We start from the raw sequence: 7,398 nt of genomic DNA, 5'->3' as shown, positions 1-7,398 counted from the left end.
TTTCCGAATAAGGATGTGCCCTTAGCTGCAGTGGAGTCTTGTCAAAGCATTCAAGTAAAAGAAATACTCTGAGAAGTTCTTTTCTCCTAATACATTTTTATTTTTTTTTCTTGGCTCCAAATCCTATCTGCCCCAGCTTTCTTTGGAGGCTGCACCAGAGCTGGAGGTAGAGGAAACGCCATACACTGCATCCCACCCAAGAGGGAGATTATTTGTTTGTATTTAAAACCCCACACCTCAAATCCATTAGGTTCCCCCCTTTTCGTAGCTGGAAAAACTAGAGTACATTCACCTGATTTTTGTAAAAAGAGACAGAATGCCACCTGTGGCTGCGTTGCTGCATAGAGAAGTTAGAAGTCATGCTCACACACATCCATATGTACTGTATGTCTGAACCAAAACTGCTGGCAAACAATAGCCCCGTTTCCTTTCTTTGCCAACTGCATCAGCACTGTTCTGAGCCAGGCACGCTGCCTGCTTCTGTTGATGTGTTGAATTTCTTTCTCCTAGAGCAATGAACACAAACCTCCCTCCTGGAAGTACTTGCTGCTAAAAGCGTTATGCTATATCTCATGTGGGATCATTATTTGTGCCCATCCCTGCTGCACCTGAGCTTAAACAGAGGAATATTTAGTAGTAAAGCACGTAAACAAGATATAGACCTATCTCCAGTGTGATTTGTGAAGGAAATAGGGGAAGTGTTTCTGCGGCAGGCAGACCTCATCAAAACTTCAGCAGCAGCTGCACTTACTCAGGGTGATGAAGCTACAATAAAAGAAAGGGCTGCTCAGGTTATCACAGCTGGTTCTGCTGAGTCTGAGGACTATTTCACAGGAACATCATGCAGTGTTAGGTCCTGTGGCTCTCAGGAGGGTACAGCTCCCAGAATCAGCTCCAGGGTGAATGCAAGACAGCCTTCGCCAGGTCCATGTAGGGGGAAGAGGAATTAGTCTATTTAGAGGGGTTTTTCAAAAGCATTTGTCCACCCACTTAACATGGGCCCTGCTTTATTTGCTGCTCCTCCACTTCCCTCATGCCAGGGATTAGTGCAGCCCCTGGCCACTTTGTCTCCATTTGCAACCCTGTCATCAGCCCGAGATACATGACCTTGTGACATGTAAAAAAGCACACAAGGTCCCTGATTAACTTCAGAGTATTTTATTTCTTTAGAGAAAAGAAAAACACTTCAAAAGAATAACTCTTGAACAGAATCAAATCGCAGTCACTGGCAAGTGTTTAACAAAATTACCAGGGAAGCGAAAGTGAAATCCATCGATGTAATGCTGTCTGTGCAGCAGCCATAGCACAAACCGTGACCCTGCATCGCCGCCGTGGTCCTGAGCTCTGTCTGGCAGGAGCCAACACGAAACGTTGCTGACACAGAGGTAAGAAGCCTTCAATATGCAGCTTAATCACCGCGTTAATTTTCTTCTGAGAAGTATCGAGGAAATTTAAGCTCAGTGTTATCGCTTCTGCACGTTGTTGTTACAGTTAATGCTGTTGTTCGTATCTATGGGAGTGAATGACTCTAATTTGAATGTTGTCTTAAACGTTTCTAGTGGCAGTGAGTCGCATGGTCAATCATATGGAGAAGAAAAATTACATTTTGCATATCCGTCTTCTATCTGTAGCAGTGTGACTGGTCCCTTGTTCTGTCATTAGAAGCAGGCAATGAAAATTTCACAAGCCACCTTCTGAAACATCTTCCTTCTTTTTAATTCTTTTACACGTTATCTCTCCTTCGTCTTCTCTCTACATGAACAATCAAAATCCTTTCAACTTCTTTTCATACGTGATTCTTACAAACTGCACTTAATATAACTGTTTGCCAAGAGGGCTGCCTTTTCTTTTTTATTCTCCCTTTGAGGAGGAAAAAAAAAAACCCACAAAAATAATAAATTCCCAGAGCCTTTTTTTTTTTCCTTCAACTCTGCATCCCATTCTTCTGTTTGATCCCCCTGCTGTGAGCAAAGATGAAAACATCTCATCGGTAGGGACTCACCCTGAACACAAACCTTTGCCTGACACATGGTGTTACGACCAACACAAGAAGGCTGGATCACATGGCACATCTTCTGAGCTGCCAGAGTGAAAGAAATGGCATTTCTGACTTTCAGCTGAAGCAGCTATCCCACAAAGCATGTGTAGCAGAGGACAAATAACACAACCCAATCCACATGAAGCTAAGCCATTGGTTATTCCTTGTGTATTCAGTGATTCCGAATCAACGGGATTGGAACTAGATCTTTAAGGTCTCTTCCAAGCCAAGCCATTCTCTGATTCAACGATTCTCTTTCCAATAGTCTGTCTTTGTTGGGTGACACCCATGAGTCTGCAGAACATTTTGCGAGGAAATCTCATGGCATTCTTATATTTTTAAACATCCTTCTCTAGTTTTGTTTGTCTTATTTTAGAGCACAGAAAATGCGGACGTATAAAAATAAACTGATGCTGGGAAGCATCACGTTGGCAAGTCAGGAACTGCAGCTTTAGAGCGGACATTGGAAGGAAGTGAGCTAGAATGGACAGAACTCAGGAAGGTTACTGAGACCACATCTAGAAAAAATTTGAAGACTGTCATTCAGAAAGTCAAACAAAAGAGGCCCTCAACCAGCATATGCAAATGTTGTCAGAGAGAGGTCAGTGAAGGACAGAACTGTATGTACAGAAGTATGGAAAGATATTCTTCGTGGCTCTAGAATAAACACCAGAAATTAAGAACAGGAGAGCAGTCCTTGTTTTAGTCAAAACAAATTTAACAACTACTATAGTAATATAGTTATATACATTTCCTGATATTAGCCTGATCTTTCTTCCTTTCTTTCTTTTCATGCCTGTTTTTTTTTTTAGTTTAAAACCTACACAGCCTACTGCTATATGATCATAATCTCCTCGAAGCCTTTGAACAATTTCGTGAACCTAATCCTAAATGGAAATCAGAAGAAGGTAGAAGAAAGTGTCTGTTTCCGCAGAGAGCTAACTGGGGATAAACAGGCAATCCTAGCCATTCTGAGTGCACACTCCAAGATAATCTCTACACTTCTCTGGACACAGCATTACAAGCATCCTCAAGATCACCTGATTACTGAGATGAATTAGTAAATAAGAACCCATTTCATCAGGTGTTGAGGAGGACTTTAATTGTGCTTGAGCTACAAATGTGAAACTTCATACCATGGCCACAGCTGTTAAAACAACAGAGTCTTGTGAAAACGGTCTTGGATTACTGGCCCCATGCAGTGAAACATTTTTAATGAAAAGGGATTATGCTTATCTTTTCTTAATGCATTGTGTCTTTTTAGATATCCTTACTGTCATTGTTGTTATTTACTAAGAGAGCTGATATACACTCCCACTTAAATATGTTCTGGCACATACTTAATACTTTATTCTATTGGCATAGTTCTGATGTGGGCTTACAGAAAATAGTGTGAGATAAATGAGTTACTTACCCTTCAGCATGTACAAGATCCTGAGAAACTCAGTATGTTTGTCTGCTTCTCTCCCACTTGCCAATTCTCCTATTGATTTACTTGATGAAATCAGATCCCTTGTCAGATAGAATTTAAATAGTGTTTTATGAGCAGATGATCTACACAGATGACACTAATGCTTCTATCTTAATATACGCAATTTGTGTTTATAACCACTTTTCTTTTTAAAGTGCACTGGGAGATCCAAGTGAGTAAAAATCTAGGAGAACTGATTTAAAATTATAAGTGTGAAATTTATCCTTTGCAAAGAGAAAGCATCAGCCATATAAGCTGTATCTTCTGCTTTATACATTAGGCTGTATTTGATTTCCAATATGAGATAATGAAGTTTTTATCCAGAATCATGGCAGTCAGGTCTACCAACAAAGCTGCTCTAGGGAAAAGTCTTGTACTGTTTGTACAGACCTTCACAGAAGTAAGGTCTAAGATTTATATATGGGTGAAGAAATGTCTATTAGCCATCTAATCAGCTAGTGAATCTCTTGGCACATTATGGCACATCTTCAATGCCTGAGAAATACATTTGACACTGAGAACAAACGCATGAAAGCTGTATGAGCAGACTGGATTAACAGGGAAAAGATGAATAGGATAGAATAGGGTAGAATAGAATATAATGCAACACAACGCAATACAATACAACAGGCCTCTCAGCCATCTCTTCTCCAGACTAGACAACTCAAGTATCCTCAGCCCTTTACCAGCCTTGTTGCCCTCCTCTAGATGCTTTCAAAGACTTTAGCCTCCCTTTTATATTGTGGAGCCCAGAACTGCATGCAACACGTATCTCAATGTATATAACATTTGTTATAAATCTGCTTCAAAACTAGTGATGAAGAAAAGCCATAATCTTAATGGAGGATACTGAAATTGTGCTCTTCAGACTATTTCTCTAGGAAGCTCGCTCTTTAATGTCAGTTCTGAGTATGTAAGTACCCACTGTGAGCATTGGGGGACAGTGAATACTGTTTCAATGATAAGATTGTGTTACTGACAGAAAACACTTCTGTGAGTCAAACCTTCCATCCATCAGGACATAATTAATATAAAAACTAAGATTTGAGCTGTATCTCTGTCTTTTCACCTGTAGGACAGTCAGGCATGTAAATCCAGAAGGGGAAGACACAGTGCAATCCTTCAGAGAAGCAGCTCAGCCAATGAGGACAAAGGTATCACACTTTCAGACAGAAGCTTTTTGTACAAGCGTCCTGAGCAACAGTGATGCTATGAAAAAAGTTAGTAACAATGTCAATAATGTCTCCTTTATGCATGGTCAGAGAGAAGCTTGCTCCCGTGTGGTGCAGCAGGCCCAGTAATGTCTGGTAGGCTTCTGTTGGTCTTCACGTTGTCTTTCTCCACAGGGAGCATGATGAAGGCATAGACTCCTCTTAACTTGAGACCTGACAGCATATCCATGGCCATCTCCACCAAACGCGGTTGCAAGAAACGTGACAGCGAATCTTTTCCCCTGTGCCCGGGGAGGTGGAGGCGCGGACCTCGGGCGCCGCACGGGCTCAGCACCGCGGACAGCGCCCACCCCGCCGCGTGGCCGCGTTCCCGCGTGTGCGCGGAGCCTCAGGGGCTTCAATCTGAAGCCTCCACTGCTCCTTCCAGCCCTATGGTTGTGTCTGGGAACTGCTAGGAATATCGCACTGTGACAGTCGGTCAGGCCAGACCATGCAGACCTAGGTTGGCATTCAGAAAGCCCCGGTTCTAGCACTTTGTCTATTCGTTTTCCCTATATGTATTCCTCCCACGCTCATTTATACCATTTGCAGGTATAAACTCTCTCCTGCTATGCATTTACATAATTAGGCCAGTCAGTAAGCACTGCTTTAATATGAATAACAACAATAAATTGCTTTTCTATACTTCAGCGTACAGTAAATGCTGAAAACTATAGCTTTGACATCAAGCTATTTAACGAACTGTAATGCCAGTTTATATTAAAACCAAGATAAATTATAATTTTCTACCTGTGGATATAACACCACTATTAAATACAATTATTAACTTCCATGAGACTATATTAATGAAAAAGAGATTTAAGAAATTCAGTTGTTTGAGAACTTCCAAGAAGTTAACTTGCTGGATATATTTATACATAAACATGCTTCTGCTAAGAGAGTCCTTGAAACAGCCTAAACTTCGTGACTAATTGGCATGCTTATGCGGATAAGACAGAAGGCAAGATGGAGAATTTCAGTGACAAATAAGATTTGCTATGTTCAGTTCTGCTGGCCAAAGCAGTGAGAATTCCGACAGAACAAATCCAGGACAGACAGGTAATAATAAGGGAATAAAAGCATAAAGCAATTTATTTCCTGTAAACTGCATCAACATGGAAGGGTCCTTGAGGAAGTATTTCTGCCTCTATATGGCTCTCTAATGCATGTAGATGAGAAGTATGATCTCTTTCAATCAAGATCCTGAAATGGCTCTGGTGCAGCAACTGGTGAAAAGCTGAGTATTTTTACCTTGGTTACTCTAAACTTCATTGCTTAAGATTCAAAGGCAAAGACAACAAAAGTTTCAGCCAGGATATTCTTGACTTTTCATACAGAATTATTAGATGTCCTACTGTAAGTCCTGGATGTGTGAAGACTTGTAGCATTAGAGGCAAGAGGTCACAAATACCAGAAGAAAGAGAAAACCTAATTCAGCTTATGTAAGATACAATTCTTATATATGATGTGCTTCCTGTTTAACAGCTGCAGATTAAGAAGGTGGTGGGCTTCTGTACTTGCAGAGTTTGATTTGGCAGGCAGTTGTAGTTGGCAAAGCATGGGGATTGCCCAACTGTGTATGGGTTAATATCAAATCTATTAATTCCCTAGAGTTCTTGAATACCAATCAAAGGGGTTTGTTCCTTTTAATACACCTTGCAACAACACTAGCAAGAAATATCTTTAGTCTCAATTAATATAAGTGTTCATCTGCTGGAAGATTTCTAAAGTACTTTTCTAGAACTGGTGTAGCAAAGGGGTATAGGACTTGCATTTATAATTTTTCCATTGCTGGAAATGTTTATTAAGAATAGACAATTTTTCCTCTGCATTCAGGATTCAGGTCCAGAACTCAATGGGATTCAATACACATGAGGTACTGTGCTTTAGTCTACATAACAATTTAAAGAGATGTCAAAGAAAATTTGCTTTTGGAGCAATGCATTCTATAACTTAGAATGTGATCATTTAGTTCACTAGTTATGATCACTAGTTAATATAATTTGGCCTATTGCTATGTAATAAACACTGTTCCAAGCATAGCTATGCTTGGAACATAAAGTGCACTGAGAGACAAGAAAAAGAGTAGCACAGTCAGCACCTCTATTTTTTCATTGATCATGCTAGGAAAAAAAAAAGGAAAAAAAGAGAGTATTAAATATTTATAAAATTACACAGAAAGAAGAAATACTCTTATGAGCAGGAAATAATTTGTCAGCCTTAATGGTTGATTATTTTTTTACAGGAGAATAATTTTTTTAAAAAAAGGTGTTTAGGAATTCTGCAGTGGAGACCTTAAAACCTTGTATTGCAGAGCTGCACTAGAGAAAGGTGAAGGGAAAGCTTGGAGTACAAGCTACCATTTATCTGGTGCTAAATACTGGAGCGTGATCCAGCAGCCCCATTTACAACAAATTCCGTCTGACTGTATTTGGCATCGTAAGGCCTTTGGGGTCAAGGTGCTCAGTTTCTAGTTTTGCCTTTTGGGTCTCAGAAGTATGGAAGCATTTCAAACCTTGTGCTTCAAAAAGAATTTAGGAAATGCACAAGAGAGCCAACTTTTAAATGAACTGGAAAGATTTTATGAGGACAGAAGATCAACAAGTGACCAGGACTCCAACTGTGAAAGAAAATGTGAGAAACAGGCACCTCTTCTACTGTGAAATTGGTCTAATTCT

The 7,398-nt window shown here is 40.2% G+C and overlaps 1 long non-coding RNA gene across 1 annotated transcript; it reads left to right on the top strand.

Annotated features, from left to right (window-relative positions):
* The first annotated feature begins 816 nt into the window (after positions 1-816).
* On the top strand, positions 817-6,677 carry LOC109368863. Its single transcript, XR_002117295.1, has 3 exons — positions 817-1,385; positions 4,585-4,663; positions 4,856-6,677. It is a non-coding gene; the product is annotated as an uncharacterized LOC109368863 (long non-coding RNA).
* Positions 6,678-7,398: the final 721 nt, after the last annotated feature.

Source organism: Meleagris gallopavo, chromosome 8, assembly GCF_000146605.3.
Source record: "Meleagris gallopavo isolate NT-WF06-2002-E0010 breed Aviagen turkey brand Nicholas breeding stock chromosome 8, Turkey_5.1, whole genome shotgun sequence".
NCBI classification, from domain to species: Eukaryota; Metazoa; Chordata; class Aves; order Galliformes; family Phasianidae; genus Meleagris; species Meleagris gallopavo.
This window is presented reverse-complemented; position numbering and strand designations above follow the sequence as displayed.